At 35.4% G+C, this 20646-nt stretch overlaps 1 protein-coding gene across 1 annotated transcript in view; it reads right to left on the bottom strand.

Moving 5' to 3' along the window:
- The window catches only part of LOC118271763 (beta-1,4-N-acetylgalactosaminyltransferase bre-4), a 230692-nt gene that overhangs the window by 16811 nt on the left and 193235 nt on the right, over nucleotides 1–20646 (bottom strand). The window contains exon 2 of the mRNA XM_050693666.1: nucleotides 455–554. The gene's annotated coding sequence lies outside the window, so the exon portion shown is untranslated. The remainder of the gene's footprint in view (nucleotides 1–454; nucleotides 555–20646) is intronic.

Here is a 20646-nt window from a genome sequence, read left to right as displayed (position 1 = left end):
TATCTTCCATTGCTTAGGAGTTGCTTCAAATCTAAGTAGGTTGGTAAACGGGTTTAGTGAACAGAGAGTAACGTTGCCTAAGAAAAGGAGGATCCTCAGACCTGGCGAGGTGATCATCCTGGCGGGCTTTCGCAACTGTTATTCGTTGGGATTTTCTATCCATGTTTATTTGCATGTAAACTTCACATGTGCGATGCAGGATTTTTATGACGTCATCCGTTGATTTGCTCGTCGATAGTCTATGTGCGACTTCTGTCATCTGTTACTTGTCAGAGTGTCGTCACACGGGCATGCATAAGTACAATAAATCAAACTCCTGTTTCCCCTCGAATTGCACCGAACATTTTCCAAATGCGTTACTTTGAACAAAACGTCGTAGATGGCCAAATACGTCTCACACACTAGAGATGAGAATGCCATTAAAAAAAGTGCAATAAGTGAAGATAATACGAACCTGGGAGAAAGTGATGTGCAAGGAAGGTGGTCGATGGAAGTGGCCCATCATTGTCAGTGGGTACTTGTACAACGATACCGCGCCATCACTCCCATTCTGTCTGTAACAACGACATAATATCATTAGAATATTATTACGCAGGAAAACTATATAATATGTTTATTTATTATAGGATATAAAAACTCCGAGATAGCACCCGAGACTTCCTAAAGGCAGGTTTACACAGGGTTAGCGCAGAAATCAGTTACAAAATATTCGAAATATTCAAAATATTTTCAAGTCAGCACTGTCTTCATGCCGCGGTACTGACTTCAAATCAATTAACATTGCTTTTTTGGCTCAACGCTAAATTGTACCGATTTCGAAACCCTGTATTGAGTTGACCCTGTGTGTATCTGCCTTTAGTCATTCACAACCATCCGCGGCTAAGCGGAATAAAAAACAAACGTACTATGTACAACAAAATACATAAAAACGCTATAAAACAGGGATGTTAGTACAAAACTATTTAAAGCAAATTAAAAAAGTGCCATTTTTGACGGAAATAAAAATGTCTGCACGTGTTTCGTCATCTTAATGACGTCATTGTCCGTTGTCAAAGTCGACGGAGAAACGCTGACGTAAAGCGTTGATACTTTATTTTATCCGACAATTTTAAATGACAACAAACAGCTTTATTCTTCCAGGGCCGCATTGGGATAACAGCGCCCGCGTGACATCAGCTGAGTTTAAAAAAAAGAGTAAGGGTAATGCCTTTTTTCAAATCATAACTTTAGTTCTCTTTTAAAAGTTAAGAAACTAATAGTAATAGTAATTTCGAATCGTAATGAATTTAATTTAAATTTAAACGAGCAGCCGAAACACCAGAGGTGTTACAAGTACGTAGCTTGCCTTTTGGGAGTTAGGAGTGTAAGGATTGTTGGAGAATCGGCGAATGGGAAGATTGTAAAAGGGGGTAATTGGGTCTCCAGTAAAATATATACTATACTATAGCTAAATTTAACCCCTATTCAGACCTGCTGAAGGAACTAGAGCAGGGTCCCGGTTGACAAAGTCTAGTTCGACTCTGTACCGTGGTATAAAGAGGGAAGCGACGCCATTTTAATTTGTGGTAAACGAGGCTCTACGTAAATAGACGTCCATAATCACTGCTTTCATAATGTAAGTATTTTTAATCTTTAAGCCCTACTGGCCACGACGCGTCATATGACGAATGCATGCAACCTACAAATTGTATAATGTGGATTTGAATGAGAAGTGAGTAACGACACATGCCGCATCGTAGAGACAGTTTAGATTTTTCTGCCCAAGTTGCAAGCATTCGTCTTGCAATTGTCAATTGCGATTGAAAAAATGGGGATAACACTTAGTTACATTTTACATTTATTATGCATTTCAACTTACTCCGAAAAACGCTACAAAAAATATTGTATTTATAATTTTAATCGTTTTAGTTTTCGTGTTATTCATGCATCAGCCTTTAGATTGTAACTATTATTACACGAAATAAACATTGAATTCCCTAGTTTGTTGAAAATAAATCTCGTTTTTACCATCACCTGGGAGCGTTCCGTTTACACCGTGTTTAAAACATGGCGGTATATTAAATAATGTAAACCCAGTTTATATTTTCAGGATTGACAAGGGGTGTAACGAGAACCTGATTAAAAGGGTTTAAATGCCCTTTCGTCGTCAAAGTAATTTCCTTACCAAGTTAATCATAGACCCTGCTGATTTATACTCCGGATTATTTAATTTAACCTTTAAGTATTTGGATTTTGGTAAAATATATTTGAACTAGATTCTGCCAGCGACTTCATACGCATAAATAGGTGATTTACGTTTTTCCCGGCTGCCGTTCAAAGTGTGGTGGGTTCAATTCCGCACGGAGAAATTCTGTGAGATCCACAAATTGTTATTTCGGGTCTCGGTGTCATGTGTATGTGAACTTGTATGTTTATAAACGCACCGACGTGGGACAACGTGTAGAAAAAACTTGTATTGAATTTTGTAGTGAAAACGAATACTGGAGGCAATATACTAAAAAAATATCCAAGTAATAAATAGCCTAACTCAACTTCTGTTTTATAAGTATCGATTCTATTACAAGCTACATAAGAACAGATATTGGTAAACAAAAAAGGTTGTAACCACGAAACTCATGCGCTGTGGTTTTAAACACAAATGTAATACCTTAATCTGCTTAGTCTGTTCGCTGTATAATAGGATTATACTAAGAGTTTGTTTTAAGTAGGTAAAAGGTAAGTTATGAGTAGATTATCCAGCTGAATTGTGTTTGTACCCAAAACATTTTTTACATAATAAAGGTAGAATAAGTAACTAAAATTGTAATATAAAAAACATGTACCATTAATACGTATATTCTATTAATATTACAAATGCGAAAGTTTGTTATGTATTTTTATTTGTGAAATAAAACAAAAATTTTCATGAATCAAAAATGTTGCTCCACTCTAGAAATATAGGTATCGTTTACAAACATACAAGATCACATACACATGATACCCAGACCCGAAACAACAATTTGTATCACACAAAGAGTTGCTTCGTACTCATCGAATCCACTACACGTTGCGCGGCAGCCGGTTGCCCTACCTCCGCGCCAACCGTGCAGTCAAAGTCATAAATACGGTTCCACAAAGGGTCTGCATATTTCCCCTTCACTAAATCAAATATTACCTTATACTTTATGGGACAAAATACCTATAATAAAATAGCCACTCCTGCCATGGACAGCTGATAAGTCATACGCTATGATATATTCAAGTGTGAATTGTGACGTCATATTTCTATAAATACTTATTACTTATATCCCCGAAGGAGTGGGAAAAGGTGCCATTATAGCGTGTAATGCCACTGTACAATGTACATCCACTTTTCACAATTTATGTTATACGTCCTATGTAATAGGGGGTGACCCTACTGCTATATACCGGGCACATTTCCAGACTCCGTGTTCCAACTGAGAAAAACGAAAACCCGAAAATAGTCCAGTAATACTTTGCCCGACACGGGAATCGAACCCGAGACCCCTTGCCCGGCAGTCGCACTTGCAACCACTCGGCCAACGAGGCAGCAATAAAGTTTAAGGTCATAAATACGGTTCCACAAAGGGTCTGCATATTTCCCCTTCACTAAATCAAATATTACCTTATACTTTATGGGACAAAATGCCTGTAATAAAATAGCCACTCCTGCCATAGGCAGCTGATAAGTCATACGCTATATATTAGAGTGTGAATTGTGACGTCATCTTTCTATAAATAAGGTAAGAAAAGGTTGAATATGTCATTTTTCATGAATGTTATGTCATATTGACTGCACGGTTAGTGCGGTGGCTGGGCAGCCGGCTGCCGTGCAATGTGTAGCGGGTTTCATTCCCGCACGGAGCAACTCTTTGTGTGATCCACAAATTGTTGTTTCGGATCTGGGTGTAATGTGTATGTGAACTTTTATTAACATTGGGCAACGTTTTTTTTTTATAGTAACTGCAGCGTGGATGTGCGGTATTAATTATCTATCTCGATTTGCTACAATATTTTAAGCTTTATCTATAATTCTTGCTATCAGCACAGAGTCTCTAAATATGCGTGTTTAATGATAATAGATTCACCGTCTATAATAAGTGATTTATAATATAATTTGATGCAAAACCTGAACTTCTAATTAAAGTCAATAAAACAAGCAAACAATGTATTGATCAGTCAGTATTCTTAAAAATAAAAATACACATAAAATAAAATTAAAACTAAAACAAGACTGAAAGAAAAAATATAATCTAACTCAACAAACTTCAATAAAAATATTAAATTATTTTTAAACAAAGAATAAACTGGGTTAATCTACTCAATCAGCGGCCATCTTTCTTTTCAAAGCAGCCAATAGCGAGCGAACTAAGCAATTTATTTTCCAATAACATAATTAATACCGACAGTAAGTCGGTTTTACTTGGCTGATAGATGAATAGATTTAAATTATTAACGATTCTTTTATTTATTTTTTGTATTTAAGACTTATTACTTTTGCACATAATAAATAAATAAAATAAATCCCAGTCTACTTTAGGGTGTTACAGAGACAAGACATAGTAGGTGCATAAGCCGTAATGCAAGGTCTTTAAAGTATATAAAGTTAACATGCTACCTGTCTACATACATATAACAAGTTAAATAAAAAATATCTAAACTGTTAAGACATTGAAAACATAAACAGTATAAAATCCTATCGCACTCTGAATAATAATAATATCTATATTGTACACACGTTAAAAGGAGTATTGTACGGACCGTACCAAGAATCCACATCTTTTTTAATTCTCGTTAAAAGTATATTCCTGTACAATATTTGCACTCATGTTTCAAGGAAAACGAACCGATTTTGCTCACAAGTAAATAGAGGTTTGTACACAAAGACATGAAAAGCAACGTGTTTGATTTTGTCATACAAAGACCTCCTTTGTGTGTGCGCCGTAGTAGGCAAAATGTCGTGTTTTGAACAAACGTAGCTGTGCTACGCCGTAGTAGCAGCTACGCCGTAGCACATGCTACGGCTACGAAGGGCTATAGTGAGCGCGTTTGCTTTGAAAAATGCTTTGTACACAGCAACGCATCAAGCTATATAAAACCAGTTTATCGTGGTCTCGCTTTGTATGATTTCTCGACACATTCAACGATCATTTTATACTGGTTTTGTATAGGTCGACGTGTAACAACAACAACGTTATATTTTTTAAATTATACATCAAAGAGACGGGCCTAATAAAATAATAACATTTTCAACTGATAACAATAACTTTGTGATTTAAATATACTTTAATTAATATCAGCTGTGTTACTTTACCAATATATATTTGTATGTAATGTCTTGAGAAAATAGACGACGGAGCCATTCCTACAGGCTTAGGCAATAAAACAGAACAATAGAGGTCTGGGTCCACCTGAAACAGTTTCTTTACGTTTATTTATGAACCCTAAACATGTCCAGTTAAGGTTTATTTCTTGTTTTGTTTCGTTTTGTAAATGTTGATAAATATACCTACCTACTACAGTAGTGTGGCTTTGCCATTACTTAAACTAACTAATGTTATTTGGGAAAAAATAACATGAACGCAAGAATGGTATTTTTGTTAACAGGCCTATATACTATAGGTATATAAACCCGATAACCATCAGACCCTAAACAACCATTTTTTACTACAAAAAATCATTTAAGCTTATTCACCGAAAAATAAACCGATTTTACCGATACCACACCATAACGTTAGGAAGCCAATCCAAATACAGCCCTGGTAACTAGAAAAAACCTGGCTTCGGGGTGATTCCCGTATAATTCCGACATGAATATAAAAAGGTAGGCGTGTTCCATCCCGGTTTATCCGAAATCCGACTGAATTATATTCAATAAGACATTATTACCGCAAATGGTAATAAAGATAAGTCAATCGTTCCCATTTTTTGGTTTTTCTGCAATCCCATTGTGTGCTTCACAAAGCAAAAAGATCGTTGTAAGGGTGCTCTCAATCTCTTTTTACAGTTATAACCCAATAAAAGATTTGTCTCCTTTGTCTTACGGTTGCTACTGCGGCAGTCGAGTGTTTAATCTTGTTTACGATTTTGAGATAACGCAAATTATTTGGGTTATGATTTTGATTTGAAAGTCAGAATATTACCACGTGGTTGTGGCTGGCTTAAAAGTTAAATTATTATTTAGATACTGTCCATGGGCGGTGTTGATTGCTTACCATCAGGTAACCCGTTTGTTCGTTTGCCCAATATTCCATAAAAAGATAGATTTACTTAAATGTTAGAAGAAACCTTATCAATTAGATCAGAGATGATGCTAATATCTCTGATTTAATTAATAAAGGTTTCCTTGTAATGAGACTCGAGAGAGTACATGTTGATAATTGTCAAATGCCATTATACCTAAACAACATCCAGTCTTATATATTTTGTTTTATACTTGATAGTTCAATGTTTCACCACTACCTCGCCTGGTGGTAAGCGATGATGTGGCCAGTAATAGATATATTTTCATTAAGTACAAATAGCAAGATTCACATCACATCAACAGCCCATAAGTGGCCACTGCTGATCAAAGGCCTGTTCTCACACGGAGAATGTTTGAGCATTAATCACCACGCTTGCTCAATGCAGGTTAGCGAGGAACCCGAATTGATCATTTAACAGCATTCAGTACTGCACTACAGTTTCAATACAATCAAAGATGTCCAACTCGCAATTCGTGTTCTTTACTGCCCACCCAAGACCTATATCTATTTCAACAAACAATGGGAGTATACCTTAACGAATACGGATTCGTGTCTAAAGAATTTATGTAGGAAACGTATCGAAAGTGATAGTACCCGTATCACTCTTTGCCCTCCCAGTGCCTCACTGATTAATGTTGTACCCCGTCAAAGGCTGCCATTCGCACTCTCCCTAACGATTCATTACCCGACGCGGTACTGAAAAATCGACTCAATGTACTCGTGAATCGATTAATCGGTTTGTGATATCTCGATATAATGTGGAGATAGTCTTGTCTGGTTTGAATCGCTGATCAAAGTGAAGTTTCACTGATGAGCATGTTCATTTACATATCGATTCGATGGCTGTGATTGGTTGTTTGTTTTGGATGGGTGTATAATTAATTAAATAAGCAAATAGAGAAATATAAATTGATTTAATTTAACACACAAGCGATATTTAATATTATTTAAATGGTGTAAATTAAAAAAAACCTTTTTGTCTTTATATCATTGATTTGTTAATGTTCTACGCAGTCTTCTTGAGATTTTATTATATTTTCTTATTCCATATGACTATGATGAATCGGTAATAAACAGCAACCGATCTTATTTACCACTCACTACATAGCAACTGTCAGGGTTGATTTCTTAGAATGTGCTTGCTGTCTATATTTTTTTTATTCAACCAGTTTCATAATTTATAAAATAATACCTTACCTCACAGGAAGTGATAGCCCCAAGCAACTTTTAGTTCTAAAATATTAGAGACCCGAGCGAATTGTGGGCACCAACACACGAGCTGAACAAAACCAGTTTGTCTTGACCTCGCTTTGTGCGGTCTTTGTACATGTGCAAAGGTCAGTTTATACTGGATTTGTGTAGATAGACGTGAAGCTGTGGGTAGGACATTTAACAAAATTATTTACATGCGTGGGCGTTCAGAATGGAGAAAATAAATAACTTCTATACAACGTTGTAAGTAGGTTAATTGTACTTTGGTTTTTTTGTTGTGGAACGTAAATGTTTAATGTTTTCTGGCTACACAGTTGTGATTTATAAACTAAACAATAGGACTTAGACTTTATTAAGGAAGTATTTTTTTTAAACTTGGTACGAATTCACATTTAAAGCACACAGCCGCTAAACGAGCAGACGTCTTACCTGATGGAAAGCAATCGCCGCCGCCCATGGACACTTGAAGCACCAGAGGCGTTACAAGTGATTGAGCCTTTTGGCGATTAGGAATTTAAGGGTAATTGGGGAATCGGGGATTGGGAAGATTGAGGAGAGGGGTAATGGGGACATTCTAGAATTCCAATTTTATTGTACAAGACTTACGTAAAAATATAGTTTATATTATTTATAATTGTATAATTCGTTCTAATACTTTGAATGTAGGTCTGCCTATACCTTAATATGTACAATTAGGTCCATTATCCTTTGTGTACCATTTACACATTATTTAGTAACATTTAAATACCAAATTAATTTAACTCCTTGTTAATTAATTAACCTTTGTAATGTAATGTACAACGATTTTGTTTAAATACTTTGGGTTTGTAGATTGTGATTTTACGTGATTTTTCATACATGTATGAAGTCTTTTTGCAAAATGAAAAACTTAAATATAATGTGATATAGTGTGTTTTATGTAGTAAGGATGTGTGACCTTAAAGGTACATGTCAAGTGTCCATGTACGGCGGCGATTGCTTACCATCAAGTGATCCGTACGCTCGTTGCCCGGCTTAATCAATTATTTTTTTTTTGTTCATATACATATTATTATCAAAAAGAAAGTTAAATACTTAAATTCACTACAAGCCAGAACTCTTATAATCAACAGTACACTCTAGACGGTAATTAAACTGAATCCTAACTTTATATGAAGTCGTGACGTCTAACTAAAATGCAGCTCAAATACTTGTACGCAGACAACTTGCAGTCACACTCACATGAGTTTTATAAGTTGAGTATAATTATGAGTTGAGTAAGTTTTGAGTTGGAGTTAATATGAAGTTGTGGATAGTGTTTATTTATTTATATAATCAGTTTATTTATAAAGCCTGCCTCGTTGGTCGAGTGGTCGCAAGTGCGAGCGTCGAACTCGGAGGTCTCGGCTTCGATTCCCGGGTCGGGCAAAGTATAACTGGACTGTTTTTCAGTTTTTCGAAAAAAATCAGTGGTAACATGGAGTCTGGAATTGGGCCCATTATATGGCAATAGGCTCACCGCAAAGTGGGTGTGTACACCCACTTTGCGGCACTGCACAATGTATTGTACAGTGGCATTACGTGCACCTCTGCCTACCCTTTCGGGGATAAAAGGCGTGACGTTACGTTATAAAGAATGTAGTTCGCTTCCAAGTGGTCGATCTGTAAGTCATTTTGAGAGGCCTATGTTTAACAGGGAACATCTTATGACTGATATAGTGCCCATGATTATGATAGCCATTGATTCACCTCCTATTTCATAAGAGCCATAACAAAACTAGAGGAAAAATATTCTTAGATTGTATACTGATTATAACTCTGCCTACCCCTTCAATCTTTAATGAAAGATAATAATAATATGTTATACTAGCTATTTCCACGCGGTTTCACCCACTCTGCTCGGCTCCTATTGGTCATAGCGTGATGTTTAATAGCTTATAGCCTTTCTTTATAAATGCACTATCCAACACAAAATTAATTTTTCAAATCGGACCAGTAGTTCAGGAGATTAGCGCGTTCATACAAACAAACAAACTCTTCAGCTTTATAATATTAGTATAGATTAAAAACCAAAACACATACCAAAAATAAAGGATAAGCCAGAAAATTGAACTGAAGATTAAATAACGTATTAATTTAATATTCCGAGCCGTTGACGCGTCAGGAATTTCATTACCGGCCTGAAAAACCTGAAAGTTGCTTTTTTTCAGTAGATAGGTACCTACAGAGGATTTAAATGGAATTTTATAATAACAAACTTTTACGTGGTTTTCCTATGTTTTTGTGTGTATTTGTTTTTATTTATTTTAGAGTTTGTATTTCAGGATTTTCTTCCTACCATAAAAAATGTTTTTTTCTTATATAGAAAATGTTATATTATATTTTGAAATGTAGTATGATATTAAAAAAAAATGCTGTACCTAATATTTTACTCACCCAGAAATTGATTTTGAGAGCCGACAGTTGCCCTTTCGGCCATGTGAAGAACAAGCTAGACCGTTCCATTATTATGTTATCGGCTAGGCGTGAGTAAGCCGATAACATAATATTTAATTTAGTATGTCTCACGAAAGTTACAATAAAATTATACTTTGATGATGATTACAACCCAATTGCATAAAACACAACTGATAAAGAATATATAATTCTTTGAAAAACACTTAAGTGTGGGAGCCGGCTCGACAGGAGTGATACAACGGTTTCCCAGAAAACAGTCGTGAAACAATGCTTGTGTTGTGTTTCGTCGTGTATGTAACGTTACCAGAAGTGTAATTACCCCCCAATCTCCCTGATCATCCCCACTCGTGACTCTATGGCTCGTAAAAGCACTTACATCCGAGTATACAAAAGTACATCGGAGAATACAAAAGTAATATTGACCGCAACAGTTGATTACATAATAATTGAATTGTTCCCTCTCAGATTAACAGCCTCTGTTGTAATTAAAGTGCAAAGCTTTATTATCTGCAGACCTCAGGCTTCATTAATACGAAATATTTCGAGTTATTACGAGTTAATCAATGTTGTATTATTATTCGTGGTCAAAGGATTAATAAAAGCTTTTGCAAGTCTGCGGAGGTGGTTTTCGTTTTTAACCAGTAAGAAGTCTGACACTCCCTCTCGCCTTTCCCCAGGGTGGGAGAAGTCTTTTGATGATTTTGTCCTCTTAGAAATGGACTTAAGGTTTTTGTATTTGAGCTTATTATCAGTAGTAGTATTATAGGGTAAAAAATATTTCGAGAAAAATAAATAGAGGTAGAAAGAGTAACGATTAAGAGAGGAGTTATTTTTAACTTTAGCTAACAACAATTACTGTCAGATTAATTTATTCTCTTTTAAAGAAATGTTTTGGTTCATTCTTATTCTAGCACGGACATGACTGATTTTATTACAATAAGGGCCTGTTCAGAATGTCCAGATAGCCGTTATGTACCAGATACATTTAAATATCGAATGTAAATTGTATGTATATGTCACATAAGTTTCTCGGGTACTTACGGATACAAGGTATAAGCGGGACGCTCCCGAAAAACACCACAATTTGTTTATGTTTTTATAATTTTAATAGTTTTTGTGTTCGTATTATTCATGCAATATCAAAATTCAGCATTAGATTACAACTATTATTACTTAAAATAAACATTGAATTCTTTTTTTTTTTAATAATACAAGTTTTTTACCGTCATCTTTTTGCGGCGTTTGGGAGCGTTCGACTTACACCCTGTATAATTATGGTCGGTGGAACAGGCGCTTAATCTATTAGCAAAAATCAAATTAATAAAACGAACTCTATGCCCTATGTAAATGTTTCCTTTATCCGAATCTAAAATATTTAATGGCCAACCGCTCGGACTGTTTACGGCCAGCAATCCGTATATCTTTTCGGACCCTACCTTTTTCCACCCTTATCTTTTAGATGCTATCTTTATTATGGCTGCAGAGAATAGATGACGAATTTAATCACGGAAAAAATAAAAAGGTAAGTAAGATGCAGGAAGTTTTATATTCTATTTTTGGGTGAAACTTTGCTTCCTTTGTTTTGGGTGAGTTTCTTTGTTCTTGCTATTGTTTAGATAGATTAGGTCTTTTGTTATTTTAGGTTATATATTTAAGCTAGACTGTTGAGCTCAAAGGATCAAAGATTTAAATTAAGCTGGTTCAGATTCTAGATTTCCATTGGTATTCAGATTCTAATGAAATTCTAGAATTTGAATTTTCTGATCTTTCAGATAGCTGAAGGAATAGTTTAATTTACTATTTTTCGGAACTTAAGCTAACTTATGTCAATGCGTCTAAGGACCGGGGCGGTTTTTAGTCAGTAAGAGTCTGACACTTCTTCCCGCCTCACCCAAGGCGGAAGAAGTGGGAGGATGATTTTCCCGCTCAAAAAAGAGCTAACGTACCAGTTGGTTTTTTAAATAAAATAAATTAAAATTATTTTTAAGAAATAAGTGTTAAAATAAATCAGCTGCATACCTACATAAAACTTTCAATACATTTAAATTACAAGACAATCAAAACTAAAAACAGAAATACACTTCAAAGATATTATATTACACCTATAAAAAACTGCTCATCCAGCTTCCCACCTCCCAACACTTTACTCGATCGTTATTCAATAAAAATCCGATCGTTTTACTAAAAAACGTCGTCATAAGAATGGCGATTGAACTATGATTTATATAAGAAAGCGATATAATGAGGTTTTAGTGGCAAGTAAGGTTTTTATGAAGTCTCCAGGGGATCCCATACATGGAGCTGTGAAAATGAAAGTGGCCTCACTTCGCTTTTGTATTGGATGTTGAGGATAAAATCGCCTCTTAGAATTGCGTATTTAAGGTTTAGAAGACGTTTTAGGTAATGAAGTTTATTGTGTATTGCTATAAAGTTGATTTTACTGCGATTATTGGCAAATAAATGATGCTTTTAAAAGGTCTAAAAGAAGATAATTAATTGTGGGAGAGCCATGCTTCGGCACGAATGGGACGGCTCGACTGGAGTGATACCACGGCCTCACAGAAAACCGACCTGAAATAACGCTTGCGTTGTGAGGTCTTCCCAGAGGCCCTTCAACAACCCTTAAATTCCTAACCCACAAAAAGCCGGCAACGCACTTGTAACGCCTCTGGTGTTTCAAGTGTCCATGAGCGGCGGTGATTGCTTACCATCAGGTGATCCGTATGCTTGTTTACCGGCTTATTCCATAAAAAAGTTGTTTCTCTTGACAAATATCTCAACAAACTAATTTGAGTAACTAAAAACGATTCAAATAGTGCTAAAACATCTCAAAAGAAATCTAGTCAACCTCAAGCAATAACGTTAACAATTTTCCGAGTCGGGTGTAAATCGTTCACACTTAAATATGAGAAGAGATATTGTAACATTCAATATCCTGCCTCCACACGTACCCAAATTCATTTAGAGCGCCATCTGTCTTCTTATTCCATACATCTTTATCAGTTGTCATCTCAGCATTCACCCCCTTTCAAAAACATCATTTTTCACACAATCCACTCTCATTTATGCTAAAAACTTTGCCCAAGACGGTTCCATTTATAATATTATTCTGATTGATGGAAACATTTTCGTTTATGTTTGTTTGTTTTCTTGAAATAGAACAAAGGGTTATGTAATAAATACCTGCGTTTCTCAGAAGGGTAAGGTAGAGGTCAGTGGGGTTTCACATTTGTACCGCTTGTTGCCAAAAAAGCTGGACATAAATAAGAAATATAGGGCGACATTTTTACCTAATAAAAAAGGAAATATTGAAGTCAAAGTTAAAACGTTTATTTCAATTAATCATTAACTAGGCACTTTTGAAACGCCGACCGTCAGTATGTCCGTCAGTGAAACCAGGTGCATGGTTATTTTTTCAAATTATTGTAGTCTAGATAGAAATCTAGGCATTGACGTTGAAACTTAGAAACAAAATAATCCAACCAAAAAGATACAATAACGTGTGTCCACAAATTCAGTAAGTCACAAGGCGTGACCAACTGCCTTTATTAACACTACAAACCACGAAAACCGCTCAACTTGTCACATTAATCCATTTCTAGCCTAAATCCAGTGTAACAGTTTTTATGGCCCCCATAAAAAGGCCAACGGCTGTGAGGCGACGGATTTTTTTTTAATAAAAAGGTCATAAGTCTCGTCAATCGTAATAGAAAGGTCAAAAACAAAGGATCAAAAGCGAAAGAAGGCCCAAATGAAGTCTAACGAACAAATAAGATCACGGAGTGTCTCAAATACGAGTAATACCAATCAGATCTCGAAAGAACGAGCAAATACAGTCAGATTCTTTGATTAAATCGAGGTATGGGCAAACGAATGTTTGGTGAATCGAGTAATTCTTTGGATTAGATGAATATACTATATCGTCACGACTAAGGCAAGAGTATGGCGTATTACTTAAAGTCACTATGTAGTTACAACAGATATTCTTCTGACAACCAGTTGATTTCAGTAGGTACTTACTTTTATAAAAGGTAAATAAGACCATTGTAGGGTTTGTTACCTTACAAAGTTGTTTGTTAATTTATATTGAAATGTTGAATGTTGGTTATGTTAAATGAGTAGACAACCGATAGACATAAAAGTTTAATTGCTACTAAATTGAATTAATTAATTAGTTTACAATGTTCAGAAATGCTGATCACGGTTATTTGGTCGCATGTATGACGAAAAAAGCCAATGTACAGTATAATTTATGATTATTTTATTCTTGTTTAAAAATCTTCACAATCTAATAAAAGTTTAATCAGCATAATAGACTGATAAGAAAAAACAATATTAAGCCGACGTTCTATCATAATTAGTTTAAATTACGTCAAAATATCAGAAAAATATAAAAAAAGTAATAAATCACGTTCCTACCTTACCGTTTACGTTAATTAATTTGTGTTGTTAACACCGAATTTAACACTTAAAACGAGAAACGAGTGTTTGGCGCCATAGCCGCCATTTTTTTATGGACGAAATATTTTTGGCGCGAAGTCGAAACGAGGCCGTTTCTGCAAATATTACTTTTCGTTATATCTTCGGGTGGCAATGTTTTATTGTGTATTTTAGGGACAAAATTGTATAGATATGAACGAATGTATTTAATGAAACAAAATATTTTAAGTTTATTATTATGTGATATCAAAGGTGTTTCGTATTACAAAATTAATTATGTTGTTTAGTCATGAATTGGTTGTAACTACCTATGTTACGACAGTTGTTATTGTAAATATGTAGGTAACAATTTTTCTTCATAAATACCTACTCTTCCTAATCCAACAAGATATTGTCTGTAACCCATATAATACAATTCAAATAGGTACTTCTTAGAGATAAAAGAATATGAATAAGTACAAAAAGGCGATTCCACGATCACTTAATCCGAAACCAATAAAAAGAAATATATTGTATATTAAATGTTATACTTTATTATATATAAGTTATACTTTATACGCTTTCTGAAGCCAATTCGCGTACCAATAGAAAAATGTTTCAGCTCTTGTTCTATTAAAATGAATGTACTCGTACCTTACCAATATTATTTGTGATCTGAATTTTCTTCAATTGTATTGACGTAATACAATTTAGTTATGACAGACAAATGCGAATTGTTTTTAGATTTATTGTAACAATCAAATATGTTTTATTGGGTATTTAACGGTTGAATGATTTTTTTTATGGTATAAGTCGGTAAATGCGCAGATGGAGTACTTGATGGTAAGCAATCGCCGCCGCCTGTGGGACACCTGAAACACTAGAGGCGTTATAAGTGCGTTGTCGGTATTTTGGGGTTAGGAATTGAAGCGTTGTTGGGGAATCAGGGATTGAGAAAATTGGGATGGGGGTTCCCCCCATCCCAATTTTCTCATACAACGAAATGCAACGCAAGCTTCATTTCACGTCGATTTTTTGCGAGGCCGTGGTATCACTCCAGTCGAGCAGCCTATTCGTGCCGAAGCATGGCCCTCCCACACTTGAATTTTTTTAATGTACTCGTTTATCTGCAAAGTAAATGCTTAATATGATACTCAACTGCTATTATAATGATTTGTTTTATTTCTGGACTAGGTACTCTAGTTATTTTGTATACATACAATACTTGATCGATGTTTTAGCTACTTAATGACCTAAAACTGATCGTATCACTATCTATTTAGAACCTAAATAACAACCAAACGCTATTTTTAAACAGAATCACATTTATAAATAACATTACCAATCCATTAACAGTCTTGACACCAACATTTAAACTGGCTGGTGAACTTTACGTACAAAAATAGCGATGTATGTTAAAATAGTAAAAACGCTTTTTGTCCGGAGAAACAATAAATCATTGTCACCATAGCCAGGTTAATGTTAGACTATTAACGTACCGAAATAACTTAATTTGACTACAGGCTATTAGGTTCAACTATAACAATAACAACAAGGGGGCCTACTCTAATTCAACGAACGAACGAACGAAAAAACTTCGCAGATTGCATACTACAATTCTATTTATTGCGAACTTTCGTGAACAAAAATGAACGAATGAAATGAAGATAAATAAATAGTGTTTATATTGAAATTAAAAATAAAACTTTATTTCAAGTAATTCTATTAGTAAATCAATATAACCTACGGCCGAAGATTAAAAGAAACTTCGCATTCGAGAACCGGAGTAGACCCCCAGGTTTTAATACCGTGCCAGTCATTCTATAAAATTATATGAATATTACTGAAGATAAAAATTCATATTCGTTAACTCGTTACATCAAAAATTATTAATTAAATTGTGAATGCGAAAGTTATTTTTTATTTGCTACAGTTTTACTGTTAAACGAATACGTGGAATGCGCTGAAATTTAATATTCATTCAGTAATTAAAGTAGAAAATATCTATAAATGTATGGATAAAGTATGAATGAATAAATATATCATCATCATCATCAATCCAGAGACGTCCACTGTTGAACAAAGGCCCCTCTTATGAATGATGATATATCATCATCACGAGCCTGAATTCATCTACAAGTACCTTAACATAAATCATTTTTTTTTTATGTTATAAGTCGGTAAACGAGTACACGGATCACCTGATGGTAAGCAATCGCGGCTGCCCATGGACACCCGAAAAACATATATACACTCATAAAAAAATGTACAATACATGTATGAACCTTCTAATTATGGGTCATAAATCATTTACTCATTTCTGAACCGGCTGAGCGTCAGTATTATAACGAGTGGCTCTTATCTGCAACACACAAAATGGTGGTACAACAACAAGTAAAAATAGATCCAAACACTTAGGTATTATATGTATATGCGAGATAGTAATGAATCGCTTTCGTATAACTGTGTTACTTATGTTACGGTATACAAATATATCCAAGGTATATAACTGCATATACGAGTATTACGGCTTCACCTATCTTACTGTGACATATATAATTCTTCGTGTGTAAGGAATGGATAATTTGATTGGTTAGAAATGCGATTGGAAGAGAACAATACTGAGATTAAACCAATAGCACGTAGGTGTTACTTGAAATTGAGAGAGACCCATTATTCTTGCAATCACACTTACGATATTACCTTCGTCCTAAGATTTTTAAAACAGGCACGATTATCTACGCTTCGTTTTTTTAACCAGATTGAAACAATCTTATTTCCTACGCCATTAAGTCGAGATTTGCGGTGTTGTAATAGAATTGTTTGCTAATCCAGTATCTTAGAATCTTAGAAAAATCAAAGCGCTAAGAAATCTGATGATCCCGAGATAAGTGCCTAAATTTTATATTCATGAGATTGGGAGATGGAAACGGATTAAAATTACATGACGAGATTCTAAAGCCGAGTTACGATGGATCGTAAACACGTTTTTACTAAAAATAAAAACGATACTGGTAGAGAAAATGAGGATCTAAGTTTTTGCTACTCTTTGTAAAGTTAGACATACTGCAATTGTTTGAAATATGCGTCTTTAATCCAACCATATCCCCATCGTAAGTGCGGGTCTGCGGACGGCGAGCCAAGGGTAACTCGCCGCCCAACCAGAACCAGACGGCGCCTCAAAGAGCCATCAGACCACCACAGATGGGACCCAGTAGGCTTGATGCGTAATCCGGAGTCGCGAACTACCTAGCGGGTTTACCAGGTCTCCGGCTCGGAAAACTGGAGTAGGAACGGTGTGGTTTTTAGTCAGTAAGAGTCTGACATTGCCTCTTGATTCGCCTTAGCGAGAGAAGTCATTGGATGATTTTCCCCCTTTAAAAAAACCATCCTTATACGAGAGAGTTAATGAGTATAAAAAATCGAATGACTGTGTCAATCTCATAAGAATTTTCTTTTCTTAGTCTCGTTCGACTATAATAGCGTTGAAACACCGTGTTTTACAGGGACAGTTCAATAGAGTAATACTGTGATGTCAAATAGCGATATATGTACATTTGTCAAGCTGTGGGCATCGATCTAACGCAATCTCACCCCGGGGACAAATTGACACGTGCTGGACAACCATTTCTGATACAGGAAAAATAATACTTAATGATCTGTTGATGTTATTGACGCTGTATAAGAATAGGAGTGTGGAGCAGAACATATTGACTTTTGTCACCCTTCTTTTCGCGAGTATTTTTTTAATGGAACAAGTCCGCTACACCCTACCTAACCGCTGTAACTCCTGTAAGCCAGGCTCTACAGTAGATACAACACACACAACGTCACGCCTTTTTATCCCCGAAGGGGTAGGCAGAGGTGTACATGCACATTACGGCACGTAATGCCGCTATACAATATACACCCACTTTTCACCATTTAGTGTTATAAGTCCCATGTAATAGGGGGGGTCTATAGTAGATACAACCAAGAACGCACCGGAACACTGAAGTCCGGCGCGTCTCAGGGACATGAATGACGGGTATTAGTAAAGCCAACTAAGGGATAACACGTTAACCACCACGTCGGTTATTGGTGACTGACGCTTAGCGGAGGATTTGCCTTCAACAGTTTTCTTTCGGCAGTTAATGCTTTAATGTAGGCCCACTTTTTTTGAGGGTGGAAAATCATCCAGTGACTTCTGCCGCCTTGGGCGAGGCGAGAGGGAGTGTCAGACTCTTACTGACTAAAAACCACCCCGTTCTTACTCCTGCTTTTCGAGCCGGAGCCCCGGTAAAACCCGCTAGGTAGTCCGCAGCTTCGGATAATGTAGGTCCACTTAGCAGTTCTTTCTCTAACCTAAAAAAATTATAAACTTTCCTAGTAATTATTCCTATCTTATAAATTAACTACCATTGACTATTGGGCTATCGTACTAAGAGGCCGAATAAGGCGCTCCCTTACATAGCGTGTCTGCCTACAACTATGTCATTTAATGGCTTTAATATATTGATAGGAAAGCTATTCAAGTTCGAGGTCACCTGAAGCCAATTTTCTTCACTCAACTAATTAACTAACACTAATGAAACAGAGCTGTTTAATCTAATCAAAATGAGATCTAACTTTTTTTGCTTGAAATTGGACATTATCGTGATTCGTGTGTTACATTAAATCTTACTTAATTATTATAAATGCGAAAGTTTGTGAGTTTATGTGTTTGTGTGTATGTTTGTTACTCAATCACGTCAAAACGGCTGAAGGGATCGGGATGAAATTTAAAACAGCTGGTAGATTATGGTCTGAAAAACACATAGGAGACTTTTCATAACCAGGAACGCAGATGCTGGTCTTTAGTAATAATTTATCTTTTGATATATGAAACACAATGGAAGAAAACGGTAACTGAAAATAAATAAACCTGAATAGTTTCTTTTTATTACAAGACACTAAGCTGTGAATATAATGTTATATTTCATCCGTGTTACGACGACTGTACCATTATTTATTGGAAATATGTATCAGAGTTATTGTAAACAAACGTGTTATTCGAGCAAGATACTCCATACGTTACTCCAAAAGAGTTTCTTGCTCATTCTTCTCCATTCGAAGGAATGAGCACCTAGCTTCACTGACGGACAGACTATTTATTTCTTTATTTCCTGACATTTCAAAAGTAAATTAATATTCAAAACAATATTACCTTCATAATACTGCATAGAGATAACTCGACCATCCTTGAAATCGATGCTCCTAGACATAACACAGTAATGTCTGCCATAAAACTAAATGAGACGAAAACGAATCACTTCCATAAACAACAGTAACAAATTCGTATGTTGATGCTCGGTTTATGCAATACTATACTGACATAAAGTATGCTATATTTTATACTAGATATCTGATATAGTGAGACTCGTTTGCGAAAAATATTGTCCATGTTATATTGTTGAGTTCATTTACGGATCTTATGAATGAGTGCTTCGATGGTTCGACACATTTGTATTGAAGACAAGATCCGATTTAGAATAGAAAGTGTTATTCAAGTTAGTTTGTTTGTTTGAACGTGCTAATCTTCGGAACTGCTGCTTTTGTGTTGCATTGTGCATTTATCAAGGAAGGCTATAGACTATAAACCGCGGTGGGTAAGAAATTACATAAATACAAAAGTAACTCACTCACGTCTCTATCTCTTATTTACGCCTAAACCACTGCACCGATTTGAATAATTATTTTGTGTTGTGTCGAGTATGTATGTATCGAGAAAGGTTATAAAATAGCACGCTATGATCAATAGGAGCCGAGCACAGCGGGTGAAATCATTCGGAAGTAGCTGGTAGAAAATATAAAGAATTAGGAAATTAAACTACACATTTATCCGATTGGATTTATTGAAACCAAGTATTTAAAGAAATATTGAAAGAAAACGCGACCGCGTTTGCAATGTCAAATGCTTTTATATACGTTATACGAAATGTTGCAAGCAAGACCCGTAAAAATCCTTCTCATACAAATAGCAGTAAATAGGATTTGTTCGGAAGTTTAGAAATGTTTCTAGAAATTTCTATGACGTTGACATAGTACTGGAATTTTCTAGATTTAGCACATCTATTATGGGTGCTTTTGTCGTTAAAATATATGTATTTTGTGAAGCGGCAAAAAGTAGGAAAAATACTGTGGGTCCTTATGTATTGTAAAGCAGGATTGTCTAGTTGGTCAAAAGGCTATAGACTTGGTTAAATTATCATGTTATATTGTCTTGATTTAGATATCTACTGTCGTTTTATATTATTTTTTTTATAAATATATTTATTTTAAATAGTATGACATTTTTGTAATTTGATTCAATTGG

Source organism: Spodoptera frugiperda, chromosome 5 (assembly GCF_023101765.2).
Source record: "Spodoptera frugiperda isolate SF20-4 chromosome 5, AGI-APGP_CSIRO_Sfru_2.0, whole genome shotgun sequence".
In the NCBI taxonomy this organism is placed as follows: Eukaryota; Metazoa; Arthropoda; class Insecta; order Lepidoptera; family Noctuidae; genus Spodoptera; species Spodoptera frugiperda.
This window is presented reverse-complemented; position numbering and strand designations above follow the sequence as displayed.